The sequence below is a fragment of the Bacillus rossius genome, chromosome 13 (assembly GCF_032445375.1).
Source record: "Bacillus rossius redtenbacheri isolate Brsri chromosome 13, Brsri_v3, whole genome shotgun sequence".
In the NCBI taxonomy this organism is placed as follows: Eukaryota; Metazoa; Arthropoda; class Insecta; order Phasmatodea; family Bacillidae; genus Bacillus; species Bacillus rossius.
The window spans coordinates 47,698,919-47,715,445 of record NC_086340.1 but is presented as its reverse complement, the minus strand read 5'-3'; positions in this window follow the sequence as shown (position 1 = coordinate 47,715,445).

Sequence of the window (16,527 nt, the reverse complement as noted above, 5' to 3'; positions counted from 1 at the left end):
AAACACAATAAAATTAGGATTTTTTAGAACTAGAAATAAGTAAAAGTACAGGCTAAAGCAGAAGCTATAAAAATCAAAGTTCGCAACGGATAGGTAGTAGAATAAAACAGAACTATGTGTTTTCAAAGGAAAGTTGACAAGCAAGAAAGCTAGGCAGTGAAAAAGTTTTCGCAAGAATGTATACAGTAGGATTGAAGGTTGAAGAATGATTTATTTGAAAATCTTGCTTTTACACATACAAAATGCAGCAAGTTTTAAATCGTTCCGAACTGTAGACAACATCTTTCACCAAATCTTTCACTAGTGCAGCTGTAGCAAGAGACTTACTTGAATCTGATTATGAACGAAACAACTGTTTAATTGATGTTGCTAAATACCTCATGCCTAAGCAGTTACAGGAAAGGTTTGCATACATTTTTTTGTTTTTGTCAGCCCGCTCAACCCCTCAAGTAATGGGAGAATCACATCCCTGATTTTACATTTGACAACTGCATTGTACCCAACAAGGCATAGTTAATGGTGAATTACATTGCTATGATGTCGTACCGACCATGGCCGTTAAGCCCGTGCTCCGCACCGCCAGTACCGTATCCCGTTTTCGGAGAGCGCCCCTTGGCCCAGCCGGAATGAGTCAGGCGAGCGCCTCGGGCGTGACCCCAATAAACGTAATGAAACTTAAAGGTACGGAACCCTGGAGGCTCGAACCCATAATTCAATTAAGCGAAAAGCCATTAGTACGAAATTACTAATCACCCGACATGTAATAAGTGCGTCGTAGCCACTCCGGGCGAGTACACCACGTACGGAGCAGACAACAAACCTCATTAACAGTCACTGCGGCCACTGGCCTTAATTAAAATGCCCGTGACTATGATCAGGTCAGACTAGGAGAAATCCCTCTAAAACAATTCGCAGTCGGACAATATGTTAGTAAATTTACAGTCGCCAACTTTATGTCACAATTTGAATAATTAAATACATTAAAACCATTGTTAAGCCTTAAGCACCCAATTACCAGGTGCTACATTTTAATCAAGCACCTAGGGGATGTTTTTTACTCATCATGTAACCAATTAAATTATTATAAGTTTTTGGTGTCGACTCACGAAGAAGAGAAAGTTTCTCTTCCTTGCGAGGCGGCCATGTTCGGCAGTCTCCAACCACTCCACGCCGGGAACAGACGTGTGTCCGTGGGCAGCATTCAAGTTTGTTTCATTGATTATTTTTATTCTGTACTATATCTTCAAATTTAAAACTTTTTATTAATTCATCGCTGCCCACATCGACTCGGCGCGTATTTTGCGGAACCGGGCCTGTCCCGACCGTCTTCATCATGATACCGCGCTGCGTAGCGTATCACTCACGTAAGTGTTTCGCCGAACTTAGGAGCCCGCTCATCGAGCTCCCCCCCCCCCCCCCCCCAGGCACCCGTTAACTTTCGGCGCTGGCCGTCTCCAGCGAGCATCGACCCACGTCCCGCGAGACTGCTGCGGTAACCATTTCAGTGTCACGTAGTGTTGTGTTTTTTTCTTGATAATTGTGTAACCGCTATACGTCGCCAAGTGTTGGTGAAAATTTTTGTAGTGGGACTGAACCGCGGAGCGGACTAGTAGAGCGTACCGTGTACCCACATGGACTCCCGGTGAAACTCCCAAATTAAATGTATTCTCACCAACTCGTATACGATCATTTTCCGAAATCTCCCGTCCTCCACACGGCCGAGCGGCCTTCACAACCAAGGGAGAACCATTCAGGTTAGATTCAAGCCGTGTACCTGGCGGGGCACGCGGGGGCAGAGTACCCACGACCCAACATCAACGGCCTAGCAGCCCGCTAGCCTGGCGCCCCTCCTGACAACAAGAGCATCGCGACGCCCGTGGCGCCCGTCAGTAACCCCCGGACCTTTCACAGAGGTCGGGTGACGGCAGCTATATGTTATGCAATTCGAGCTTTCTTTATAGCTCCTTGATATGCGATTTCGACAGATGGGCTTTCAGAAGTGCCAAGTTCATAAAATTGTAAAACATACTCAAACCAATTAATAATGAATCATGCTGTTTTGAACTCTTCACAACAGAGCTCTTTCGAAGGGTAACATATCCATCAATTTGGTCTGGTTACGATTTATTGCCTCTATATTTTTAGATGTAACGTGTTATGCTGTTGTTGTCCTAATCCCATGCTTACTCTTTTCTGAGATTTGTCGCACAGTGCTATAAATTTCATGTTTTGAAATTAAGTTTGGAATCGAAGTTAACTTATCTTCAGTGTCTACTCACCTTATGGATCTCAGCTCTGAGTTATGGCTGTGGTGTCATGCTGTACACAGGAAAGAAACTCTAATTTCCTTGCCTGAGACCTATATTTTTGAAGTAGTATTGTTTCCCCCTGCTAGATAATAGGTTTATATATATATATATATTACCAGCGACTGATCAAGAGTTCTGACCACCCTAGGCTAATTATAAGGATGTGCCCCCGCCAGGTGACAAGTCAGTGTTTGTTTTACACACACTTTTTAAAATTTCAAAATTTATTGTTAAAATCAGGGAGTCCCAAGCTTTTTCAGTTCACATCGCATTTAGTTTTAGTGTTTTGTCTCGGTCTAGTTGAAATATGTAGGGTAGATCCAATGATGCTAGATTAATAGTGCATGCGAAGACACAATTTCAGTGCTCCCCCTATCCTCACGCCTCAGCCTGCAGCAGAATTAGCCTAAGGGTTAATCAGGCCCTGTATATTACTAACATAGCTATACTGATTGTGAGAATAAATGCCTGCTTATATCATGCAAATAAACCAGTGAAAATTTTTTATTCTATTTTGGTAGCCACATATTTTGTGGTATTGCATTTCAGAAATTTTGAATATCCTACTAATTTATATAGAACTTATTTTTATTATTACAAAACATAATTAAGTTTTTCTCGCACAGTTTAATTTTTTACTAAGCAATTAACCATCAAGTAGTCAGATTAACATTATATACCTAACACTTTGAATATGGAATTCCCGTCTGGCGTTTATTTACTACTAGTTACAGGTTCACCAAACAGACAGCGTTACATGTCGCGCAAAATATGCTTTCAGTTTCCACGGTAAGAGTTGCACTTCTATATCTCCCTCTTTGTTCTATGAATCTGTAAGCCACATCAAAACAAAAAGTAAATGTGTGTGCTTTATTATTGAAGTTATTTATAATTGTGAAATTTTAATTCTGACATTTGTTTGGAAGCTTAAGTGTTCTTTTTTCTTTGTTTGTTCAGCAAACAATGGATGAAAGTCGTGTAAACCGCGCTGCTAACAAGATTTTATTCCTGACGAAACGAGAAGAGTTGCTTATTGCCGAAAAGGACCAGGACAAAGTTATAGATACGTTATTTGAAGAAGAACGTCAAGCATTCACAAATAAAATAAGAACATCGCTTGAAGAAGAAGCTCGCTATTTGGAAGATACAATTAAGAACTCGGCAGATAGTGTGAAAACAGAGCTGTACAGTAAATTACTGAGCCTGCCAGATGAAACACAGTGGTTGCCGAATCAGGAGAAAATGTGTGGCGTAAGCCTAAAAGACGTGAACGTCAAAGAATTAAAGTCAAAAGGCGTAGAATTAGTTTACACTAAAAATGGTTTTCAGTTGAAAGAACGGAAGGCCAAGGAAAAGTCTAAGCGCAAATACGAAGACAAGGAAGACGCTAAACTGGAAACTGATATGAATGCAGTACCTGCTGCAGTACCTACCACTGCGCCTGTTGCGGTACCAGATCCTGTACCATCTGCAGTACCAGATCCTGTACCAGCTCCGGTACCAGCGGCAGATAATGCGGACAGTGAGGTTAACGTGAATGGTGGAAGTGGCACCGATAAAGTCCTGCGGAAAAGGAGGAGAATCTAACTTCTAAATTTGTTGTGTATTAGGCATTGCATCCCTTGTATTAGGGTACTATTACAACAAGTGTAACAACTGTATCTGATTATTTTTAATGTACTATGGCTGAAAGCTTTTTATGTTTACTTAAATACTTTTTTATGGTATTAAGTAGATTGTTTAAGAGTGTGTTTGAAAATGTTAGAATATAGGGTTAGAAACTAAATGGAAATTTTTTTGTTAAGTCTGGGCTAACCTGCCATATTCAAAAATTGGGTAATTCTCAAGGAGAGTGGCACATCCGAAATAAACCATATAGAAATCAGAATATGCATACTTTTAGTTCTTAATAATTTTCATTTGCATATTCTAGGTTGGATGTGATTTCTGCAACGTTGATAAGTGTACAAAGGGCATTGTTGTTAAGAGGGGATATTTATATCCCCCACCCCCCTCGTCTGAAATCCTAACAAATAAATATTTACCAGTAGCACTACTTCAAAATTACAAATTTTTTTCCATTTCTTGGTGGAATTATTTATTTGTTAGGATTTCAGGCGAGGGGGGTGGGGGATATAAATATCACCTCTTAACAACAATGCCCTTTGTACACTTATCAACGTTGCAGAAATCACATCCAACCTAGAATATGCAAATGAAAATTAGCTAAATATGTAGAATAGCGGTATTTGCGGGAAAAAAATGCTAAAAGTCTGAAATTACTTTTATTATATGCTCTTTCACATCCTCTTTTCATTAAAACCGGCGGAGATAAGAAATTCCAAATACTTTAGGAGAAATCAAATTTTTTAATTTTGAACATGTAGAGTAGTGGTATTTGCAAAAAAAAAATGCTAAAAATCTGAAATTACTTTTATTTTATGCTCTTTCACTTCCTCTTTTCATTAAAACCGGCGGAGATAAGAAATTCCAAATACTTAAGGAGATATTGAATTTTTTAATTTTGCAATACTATACCTGTGTAATCATTTGACCTTTGCATTTTTGTTATTTTGCCGTGTTTTAGTGAATGCGTAATTAATTAAAATGGTCGATTAGGTCAGGTCAGTTACATTATTAATACTTTCAAACTAAGCGGACATTAAAAATAATGTGAATTAATTTTAATGGCTCTTAAGTTTTAAAATATTTATAATGTAACTGACCTGACCAAACAAACTGGGACAAAGGAAGAACATTAGGAACTAAAATGGTCGATTAGGTCAGGTCAGTTACATTATAAATACTTTCAAACTAAACGGACATTAAAAATAATGTGAATTAATTGAAATGGTTGTTTAGTTTTGAAGTATTTATAATGTAACTGACCTGAGAAAACAAACCGGGACAAAGGAAGAACAGTAGGAACTCACGTAATTGTTTTTTTACTTATTACTTGCGCTACAATAAATGAATAAATAATCACGTATTGGTTCATTTGAATACTGGCCAATCACGGAACTGTCACGTGACAAAAATCTCCAATAAAAAAAAATACTCGTAAACAAGAAACAATGGTGAGTGCCGCTTGAATACACAAGTATTGTGATGAAAATTAAAAAATTCGATATCTCCTAAAGTATTTCTTATCTCCGCCGGTTTTAATGAAAAGAGGAAGTGAAAGAGCATATAATAAAAGTAATTTCAGATTTTTAGCATTTTATTTCCCGCAAATACCGCTACTCTACATGTTGAAAATTAAAAAATTCGATATCTCCTAAAGTATTTGGAATTTCTTATCTCCGCCGGTTTTAATGAAAAGAGGAAGTGAAAGAGCATATAATAAAAGTAATTTCAGATTTTTAGCATTTTTTTCCCGCAAATACTGCTACTCTACATATTTACTGTGCTACTTTTCTATATAAATTTTAATAAATATTTTTAAAAATTTAACTTACATGCATGTTTTGCAGTTATTACTTCAAGTAGTTTAACAGTAATCAACCAATTTAAAGAGTGGTTTTGTTGCATTAGGTATATATTAACAATAGCATGAATTTGTGGGAAAGGTTGATTAATTTATGTTAGCTACCAAAATATACTTTATTAGAGTGTGAAGGGTTGGGATGATATTCTTACGTCACTGCTTTGCCGTAGTAAAATAACATTAAAAAATATATATATTTTTTAATACTAAAGGAACTCTGTAATTATTGAACGTTGCAGCTTTTTAGAACGGAAAGAAAAAAATTGTAAAACATGGTTTTCACCCACTACACATCCCTAAATTATCTCCATAGGGATGGTATCGTAATTCCTACTAGTTTGTGAAAAAAAATTAAACTTTTATATCTTACATTACAATACCTGTGTTTTTATGCTGCAACTACCATTATTTGTTTACCCGCAATAAATTGGAATATATGTTTTCCATATAATAGAGACATTCCTGAATGAACCCTGTAAAGAAAGTTTCTTAATTCCTACTAGTTTGTGAAAAAATAACAGTTTACAGCTTACATTATAACAATATGCAATCACAGACATTCATTGTTTATGTTTACCGGGGTGGTTTTATTTTTTGGAGAACCTTTATCAATGTAGGTGTTGTAATAATGGAATACATTTAAATAATGACTATTGCAGTTGTAAGGAATTTTTAATGCTTGTTTATCATGCTTGTTTTATTAGAATAAGTAATTGTATTTCAAAAGTTTGTTTTGTTATATTGCATTAAAAATATGTACTATTTTGAGTCACATTGTAATGAAGAGTCTAATGAGAGCCTAAAATTTGAATTGAATGGTTAACGTCGTTTATTTTCTGTGTGGAATACATGCTGTGTACTGAAGTAGCTGACACATTGAATTTTGCAGGCTTTCCAGGGAATCCTTTGATTACAGCCATCATATATTCTGTGTTCGTTATAGCTGGTGTTTCATGTATTCAAGTTTATCCCTGGATCATGTCATGGCTGTGGTACATGAAGCTTGCTGTTTTAATTCAGTTCATCGAAAAATATGGAAGAAATACTGTTTTGACTGTGGACTGATAACACCATCTTCCTGACGGAACGACTTACCGCGGCGGCGCGATAACAAAGACTGACTAGTTGCCGCAGCCAGTAGCGCGGGAAGTTCAAACACAGTCTTGATATAAGGAATATCTCAAAGTCCCAACATATTTACACAAATTTAAAAACATCACAAGTCCAAACATACACAAGTCCAAACATAACCGCCCACCTTGAAACACTGTTTTCAAAATTCAACTGGTAGGGGGCAAAGTTTTACAGCAGGACGCTTGACCATCCCATTAGAGGTGCGGACAGTTGCAACACGAGGAATATTGTCATTTCCTGGATGCAGTTGAATGATGCGTCCTAAACGCCACTGCAAGGGGGGAATCCTGTCATCCTTGAGCAGCACTAGTTGATCTGGTGCCATAGGTCTGTCTTGTCGAGACCACTATCCACACTGCTGCTGCGTGTGGAGGTAGTCTTGGTGCCAACGCTTCCAAAAGTCTTGGTGCAGACGTTCCACCAGCTGAAAACGCTGCAGACGGCCAATGGGGATGGCTTCCAAGGTGGGTTCAGGCAGCGCGACCAAGGGTTCAAGGGTTAGAAAATGGCCTGGAGTGAGAGCCTTCAGATCATTTGGATCTGAACTCAGTGGGCATAGTGGTCTTGAATTTAGGATCGCTTCCACTTGCACCAAGGCCGTGTACAGTTCCTCGTACGTCAGTACCTGCTCGCCAATAACTCGCTTGAGGTGTGTCTTGAAGGACTTCACCCCTGCCTCCCATAGCCCACCAAAGTGCGGGGCAGATGGGGGGTTGAAGTGCCATGTCACTCCAAGTGGCTGCAGAGATTCTGTAACACCTTTCTGGTGTTCTGATGACGACAGCTGCTGTAATTCTTGCAAATGATTGCAAGCTCCGACAAAATTTGTCCCACAGTCACTATAAATGTCTGATGATCGGCCCCGGCGAGCAAGAAAGCGCTTGTAAGCTCCAATGAAAACTTCAGTGGACAGATGTGATGCCAGTTCCACATGCACTGCCTTAGTTGTACAGCATACAAAGATGCACATGTAGGCCTTTAATAGGGTAGGTCGACGAATACGTGCCATTTTTATGGTGAAGGGACCGGCATAGTCCACTCCTGCCTTGGAAAAGGGCTTCACCTGTTGAACTCTCATGGCTGGGAGATCACCCATTAATGGGGCTTGAGTAGAGGGTCTAGCCTTGAAACATTTAAGGCAACGACCTAAACGGCGACGTATTGCTTGCTTGTCTGCGATGATCCAGAAGGTTTCTCTGAGAATGCCTTGCAGAGTTTGTAGTCCAGGGTGCTGGTTAAGTTCGTGGTAATGACTAATGATGAGATCTGTGAATCGATGAGTTTTTGGCAACAGAATGGGATGTTTGTGCTCAAAGGGCAAACTAGACTGAGGCAATCGACCGCCCACCCTGACCGTTCCAGAGGGATCGAGGAATGGGACCAGTTTACGAAGCTGTGGGGATGTACACTTATCATTTTTTAGAGCTGTAATATCACCCTCAAAAACAATAGCTTGCACTCGTTTAACCCAAAACATCATTGCCCCTTTTAGCTCATGAGTACCAATCTGACCTACTAACTTCGCCTGCTTGGCACGGCAGTTGTGAATGAATCGCAACACGTAGCACGTTACATGAAGCAGTCTTGACAGACGACTACATCGTTCCAGCAGTTGATCACACTGATGAGGTGTTACAACACTGATGAGAGTGAGGTTCTTTTTCTCTAGCACCACTGAATCAGGTGCCATGTCATCAAATGCTATTTGGACAGGCCACTGAGAGGGTTGATGTCTTAGCCACTGTGGACCACACCACCACAACGAGTGGTTCAGCAAGTCTACGGGAAGCAAGCCTCGAGAGGCACAGTCTGCTGGGTTGTCTTCGGAACGTACATGTCGCCACCAGGAGGTTTCAGTGCAGTCTTGGATTTCACTTACTCTGTTTGCCACAAAAGTCTTCAACTGATGTGGCGCAGTATTGACCCAGGCCAGAACAACTTGGGAGTCAGTCCAGGCAGTTATGGACTGAAGCTTAATATGGTGTTTGTAAATTGCCAGAGTATGCTGCAGCAACCGAGCCAACACTAAAGCACCACATAACTCTAAACGAGGCAATGAAACTACCTTGACAGGTGCGACCTTTGACTTCGCAACCAAGAGATGTACTTTCACATCACCCTTACAACTCACACGCAGGTACACAACAGCTGCATAACCCTTCTCAGAGCTATCACAGAATCCATGAAGTTCATAAGAGCAATCTGAACAGCCTTTGACGTCTGGGAACTGTAAGGGACGACAAGTGTGCATAGGTGTGCCCAGACATTTCCATTAGGGGGGGCCCTGCTAAATTTTTTAATCAGAAGCTGAATTAAATTAACTTGATTAAATTGACTTGTTTATATTTTTGTGCAGTATCAACGAGATATGTTTACTAGTTAATATTTATATCCCTATAATTTTAACAATCTTGAAAATATGTTTTTTTTTTTTCCATAGACAATGTTTAAAGGGTGCTTTCACATTTTTCCCCCTCGAATTTCCAATAGCTTGGTCCAGATCTACCTTGAAATGAACTTCTTTTTAGTGAAAGCAAACACAGCAATTCAGACATCAGAACTTTAATAAACCTCTTAAAATATTTTTTTTTTGCTTGGCCATTTTAAGGGACCTCATGTTTTAAATAAACTAAGGCGGCTGTTTTTCCAGAATGATAAAATGTTTAAAAATATTGTTAATTAGCATTCTGCAACACTGAAACACAGTTTGAGTGTCACAGTGCCAGGAATATACGAATATTAACGAACGCATTTGAGAAAATGCCGATCTGAGTGATTACATTAGGGGGGGCCATGGCCCACCTGGCCCCCCCTGTAGGCACGCCTATGCAAGTGTGGCAAGTCTTTACTGAAACATTCCCACACTCTTACAATCTCAGGTGGTGGAACTGTATCCCAATCCAGTTTCTTCAGCCATAATTCCTGGATGAGGCTCTTCGCGAACATGGTCAAGGGTGTCAGGAAACCAAGAGGATCAAATACGCGAGCCAAATTAGACAAGATAGAACGTTTAGTTGGTGATTCAGAGCTAGCCTGGACATTGTACGAGTAGGTGTCCGAGAGTGGGTTCCATTGCAGCCCAAGTACCTTTACTATTACTTCACTGTCTTGGTCCATGGAGAATGGCCTTGGCAGTTGAACAGCATCGGGAGGGAGCCACTCCAGGAGCACATGATTATTACTCATTAATTTGCGTAACATGAACCCACCTTTATCGAGAAGTGTCATGAGTTCTCGCTGAAGTTCCAAGGCTGCATCTACTGAGTCAGCTCCCGTCACAACATCATCCACATAGATATCTGACAAGAGTGTCCTTGAAGTAGTAGGAAACTGTTCCCGCTCATCAGCAGCAAGTTGATGCAGGGTGCGAATTGCTAAGTAAGGTGCTGAGGACACTCCATACGTCACGGTTTTCAGTCGATAATCTTCAACTGGTTCCAATTTATTGAACCGCCACACAATTCGTTGAAAATCTTGATGCTCTCTGTGCACACCTATCTGCCTGTACATTTGCTTTATGTCAGCGGTAAACACCACTGGGTGAAGGCAGAAGTTACTTAGTACCTTAACAATGTCTTGCTGCAGCTTGGGTCCCGTGAGCAGTTCATCATTGAGAGATACTCCAGTTGAACCTTTGGCTGACGCATCGAAGACTACACGAAGTTTGGTGGTTGAACTGTCTGGCTTGATTATGCAGTGATGAGGAATGTAAAAGGAAGTAGAGCAATCAATCTGTGACTTTGGAACCTTTTCCATGTGGCCTACATCAAATAATCCTTCATGAAATCTGAATACATTCCATGAAGTGGAACATTGTCACTCAGTCGCCTCTCCAAACACTCAAACCTGCTCAATGCAAGGGATCGAGAGGTTCCCAATCCGGGTTCAGGATTCCTGAATGGCAGGGCAACACTATACCGCCCCTCAGCACTTCTACAATGTGTTTTCTTGAACAGTTCTTCACATACAGTGTCATCTTGGGAGAGGTAGTGTGTGTGTGGAAATTCCTCCAGCTCCCAAAACCTTTTCATTACTTCCTCCAAAGGGGAAATGGTGGTCACCATGGATGTGACAAAGGTTGCAGTTCTACAAGATGCTGTCTCCACTTTTCCCATAAGGACCCATCCCAGTACTGAGTTGAGGTCCATGGGAGAGCCTTCTAACTTACCACCAGTCAATAATTGTGGAAACAAGTCGGCTCCAAGAAGCAAATCTACAGCACCAGGGATATCAAATGAGGGATCCGCTAGCTTGAGGTGAAAACAGACTGACGAGTGTCAGAAGGCAACTGAACACTGGGCAAGCTATTAGCAATTCGTGGAAGGATGAAGGCATCGAGAGCAAACCGAGGACTGTCTTCACCAACTGGACTAATTACCAAAGAAGTGTAAGACTTGGCAACATTCACTGGTGTATTGGATAAACCCTCTATGGGTAGGTGAGCATTTTTGCGAGGCAGACTCAAACACTGAAAACATCTTTCACTGATAAAACTGGCCTGGCTGGCAGAGTCTAGCAGGGCCCGAAACGTATGTGGGTTTCCACGCACGTCATGAATCTGAACCTGGGCTGTCGACAACAGGACTGTTGACACTGAGTGCACAGCACTACAATAGGTGACAGTGGATAATGTTGAGGTTGGATTTACGTCGTGTACAGTCAACTGTCCCTCTGCAGAGTCGGGAGCAGCATCACCTTGTTCATTCTCACAAGTTTCGTCCTCAAAATGTAAAAGTAAATGATGACGCGAACCACAAAGGCAGTTCAAACATAGTCTGTGTTGTCTGACTACAGAGTATCTCTCTGTTGGGCTAAGCTGATTGAATTTAGAGCACTTAAACAATGAGTGAGCACTGCTGCACATTTGGCAGGAGTGTGTCTCTGATTTGGCAAGGAAGGTATTTGCACTTTGGTATTTAGGCAGAACAGTACGAACAGGTGCAAAAGAGGGGAAATTTTTCTGCCGAGTGATCTGTGTTGTGGGTACCTTTCCCCTGGATGATATCACAGCCTCTTGAGCACGACAGTGCTTTTCCAGGTATTCGGTGAACTTGGCCAAGGATGGTAGGTCTTGACCGGTGAGTGTCATTTCCCACTGGGTTTGAAGTACCACATCTAATCTCTTGCAGAGAATAGGAAGCAATATTAAATCCCACTGACTGACTGGGACATCAAGTGCGGACAATGCTGCCACATTTTCCGTGATAACCGTTAAAAGATGTCGAAGTGATGCTGGTGCATCAGCAGATGCAAAAGGTGCCTGCAGAAGGGCTTCAACATGGACAGATATGATTAAGCGTTTGTTTTCATACCGATCAGTGAGTAATTTCCAGGCTACTTTAAAATTCACGTCTGTGATTGTCAACGACTGAATCAACTGAAGTGGCTCATCACTTAGTGCGGTTTTGAGGTACACTAGTCTCTCAACCTCAGTAAGGTTGGCATTCGTTGTCACAAGAGTGGTGAACAGGTTGGCAAAATTCATCCACTCCCTAGGGTTGCCATTGAAATGTGTGTAATACCCCAAAGTGTCTTAAAGAATAATTAAATAAGTAGGTTAAAAGATTTGGAAACTCTGAATACTGGGGCCCTCAAATAATAGCTATAAAAGTCAACATCAGAGGCGACACTAGGAGTAAACAAAGAAAATTTAGAGACTCCCTACGAACACTTGGGAGAAAAAGGATCGTTATTATATATTAAATAAATAAAAACAACTGTTACGTCTATAGACTTCCTTATTTTATTAAACATTGTTCTTTCTTTTTTTTATAGATTAAATTTTCCTTAGTAACATCTGTTTTTCATTGATAAGTGATCTTACTTAAATTCCTCACAATTACTCTTATTATATTATATTCTTTGAACTTATTTACTATCGGGCCGGCCCTGAATGTTTAACAAAAATAACAATACTTAAAAACATGAATGAAATCAACATTGGTAACTTTAAAGGTTGTACATATAGTCCTTGCAAAACATAACATAAATTTCTTCTCCTCGAACTGCTTTTACTGTCCGCTGTCTTAACTGGGTTACACTATTTTTTTTGAGTTCGTGAATAGAATAATAGAATTATGCGGGTATCACCCGGGGCTGTAGGTAGAAAGTGATCGAGGTAGTAGGTCTAAAGATGGTGGATTCTGCTCAGGAACCGACTCCAGAGGTTCTGGCAGAGGATTTTGGCTGCCCCAAACTTGGAACCCTGTCTGAAACAGAAGTCCAAATTCCAAAGAATTAGACCTGTTTCCAGACAGTATACTTAAATGGCGCAAAAGGCCAATAGAGGGAAATTAAAGGGGGAGATGACGTCAAGACTTACCAAAACAGGGTGTTTGTCCTGGCGCTCAGTAGAGGGCGTCTCGTCTCCGAAAACTCGAACCACGATTCGCGGTAGACACGGAAGTCATCATGATTAATTAAAAAATATATATATAAAAATACTAAGTTTCTCTACTTTTAACTAAACTACTGACTTGTTACTCTTAATTTTAGATAGGGACTTCATCCCTCTAGTCTGAGAAGACTACATAATATACGATGCGATGTCGATGATTCGCCGAAGATCGCAGTTACAAACGGTACCAGTCAGTCAGGAGGCGCGCACCGAAGTAACTTCAGCGTGGGGTATCGTCAGTATCATAAGCGCGGGGTCTCTAGAGAATGGGAGGGGGGTAGGCTCTGAGCCGAAAATTACCGAGTCCACCCGAAGGTGTCCGGCATAAAAAAATTAGATCTTACTGGAGTGACTGCGCGACTGAGGCGCTATCTTTGGTGGCGAGAAGAAGTACTAATAAATCGACTAGTGACCGACGAGAGTGTCAAGCTAGGGGGTAATGGAGTAACCAGAGGTGCCACCTAGCAGCCTGAGACATAAGGGGGAGAGAGGTTGTCATTACCTCCACGCGAGCGCTGGTGTCGGCGCTGCCGACGCCCACAAGTGGCGTTAGTGACCACAGCCGTCGCTAGATGTCGTTAAAGTCCAGAATCGTAACTGCGGCTGTCAAGCCTGAGATGGCCTTGACTTCGGTTAACATACCCGTGCGGTCGTCGCTCCTGGCTTCTCTTCTGAGAAGAAAGGGTGGGTGAGCAGGAGGGGGATGGATTCAAAAAGCGCATGGTCTGTGGGACGCAAGGCCCACGGGATCCTCCTGTCGTGTCTTGCTGCTAGTGAACCTTATACCGATTCGTGACAGAGTTAGCAGGGCTCAGCACTGCTTCACAAGCTGCTCTAGGCAAAAGTAGTCACGCGAAGAAATAAAGTTACCGGCCCCCGACGTGCCTGGAGGCGGGAGAAATATTAGCCAGAATGCTAGCCTAGCATGAGGCTGGGAAAGAAAATCAGCTCGCCTCTGGGAACAGAGGCTGAGGGCCTGGCCGTAAAGAAAATAAGATGAGAGGAAAAAAAATTTCCAAAAATATTTAAGATTACAAAATTTTAAATAAAACGTGCCTAAATCCCTAATACACGGCACATGTGGCAGCACTATTTTTGGTAGAGCAAAGTGAGAATTCCCGGATGAAATACTCTTTGTTTGCGCCTTTAAGTCTCTAGCCCTCTCTTCAATAGTGAAGGACTCCACGGCGGCCATCGCTGAATAATAGTAATTTTCAAATGAGATTATGCGAGCTACATGGGCTTCAGGATCGAAACCCGTAGCTGGGTCCACTGCAGCCTCCACAGCGAGATAGTCTGCATCAAAACCAGTTTTCACTGAAGCAAGATCACGAGCCGTTGCAAGAAATAGGCCCCTTTTATTCGGGTCCCCCGCCGCAGTGTGTGCAAGGTCCGCCGCACGTTTAACCCGGTCTTCAGCAAGTCTAAGGCGCAATAACGCCGACCGAACGTCTGCCATGATGTACTGTTATTGTGTCAAAACACGTAATCTTTATTCATTGACACAAAGAACTGTGACGTCACGCAACGGACAAAGGCAACTGCGGGATACGGCGAACAAGGCAGCGACAGGACACTAAAGGACAAAGGCAGCGACAGGACACTAAAGGACAAAGGCAGCGATAGGATACTAAAGGACAAAGGCAGCGACAGGATACTAAAGGACAAAGGCAGCGACGAGACCCCAAGGACAAAGGAGAAGAGGGGACAAACAAGGGAAAGGTCACGGACCCTGAACAATGATAAAGGACGGCGACCATAGGCGTGCCTACAGGGGGGGCCAGGTGGGCCATGGTCCCCCCTAATGTAATCACTCAGATTGGCATTTTCTCTAATGCGATCGTTAATATTCGTATATTCCTGGCACTGTGACACTCAAACTGTGCAAGTATTGCCAGATAAATAAAAATGCTTGCCAGTTTGTTTAACTTACAATCAGTGGCGGATCCAGGATTTTGGTTTGGGAGGGGCTTGACCCAGCTGAGGCTAGGCTTTGTCAAGGCAAACACTAAAACAATAGTGAACCCAAATGTTTTTGGAGGGGGCTTGAGCCCCTTAGCCCCCCTTCTGGATCCGCTACTGCTTACAATTACCTGGATATCATTATATTTCTGTTCATTGGAAAACAACTTAAAATTATGATAGATATTTCCAAGCTGTTGAGAGAAAGTTACCTTGACTTCTTTGCATGTTCGTAACCATAACTTTGGATTAACTTGAACGTAATTAAATACAGTAGAATGTTTCTAAAAATTTATTTTTGTAATCAAAACTGTTCTCAATTTGTTGAGTCTATTAAATTTTGTAATTGATTGAAAAAAATAGGATGCTTTGCAGGTTTTTAATATTTGTGTTTGTGATTGTAATCAGAACTTTGAGATAACGTTTGCGCTAACTTAATTTCGTAGAATTTATTACCATGTAAATGAAAATATTTTGCAGGTTTGTTAAAATGTGTTTTTTATAAGAACTTTATGATAATTTGAACATAATTATCTAAGTAGAATGTATTACCATGTAAATAAGAATATTTTGCAGGTTTGTTAAAATTTGTGTTGGTAATCAGTGCTTTGAGTTAACTTGAAAATACTTGAGTACAATATATCACCACATAAATCAAAATATTTTTTATGTTTTTAAAATTTGATGGATTGAACATTCATTTATTGTAAAACAAGGTCAGTTGAAAATTCAAGCTATTGTGGTTTAAAAAACATGTACCTTTTGAGTGTCGTCTGTGTCATCTATAATTTTAATTTAATTTTTTTCTTCGATAATTTATGTATTTCAAAGCAAAAAAAATATTTTAATAGGTTTGTTAAAGTTCTGTTGTCTGAATTGCTGTGCTTGCCTTCACTAAAAAGAAGTTCATTTCAAGGTAGATCTGGACTAAGTTATTGGAAAATTCGAGGGGGAAAAATGTGTAAGTACCCTTTAAACATTGTCTATGGGGAAAAAAACATATTTTGAAGATTGTAAAATTGTACGGATATAAATTTTAACTAGTAAACATATCTCGTTGATACTGCACAAAAATATAAACAAGTCATTGAGAGAATGTATTTAGGCTATTTAACATTCTAAATTCAGCTTCTGATTTAAAAATTTAGCAGGGCCCCCCCTAATGGAAATATCTGGGCACGCCTATGACGGCGACGTAATACAAAGGAGAGGTTAAAGTCACGGCGCGGCGCGGCGCA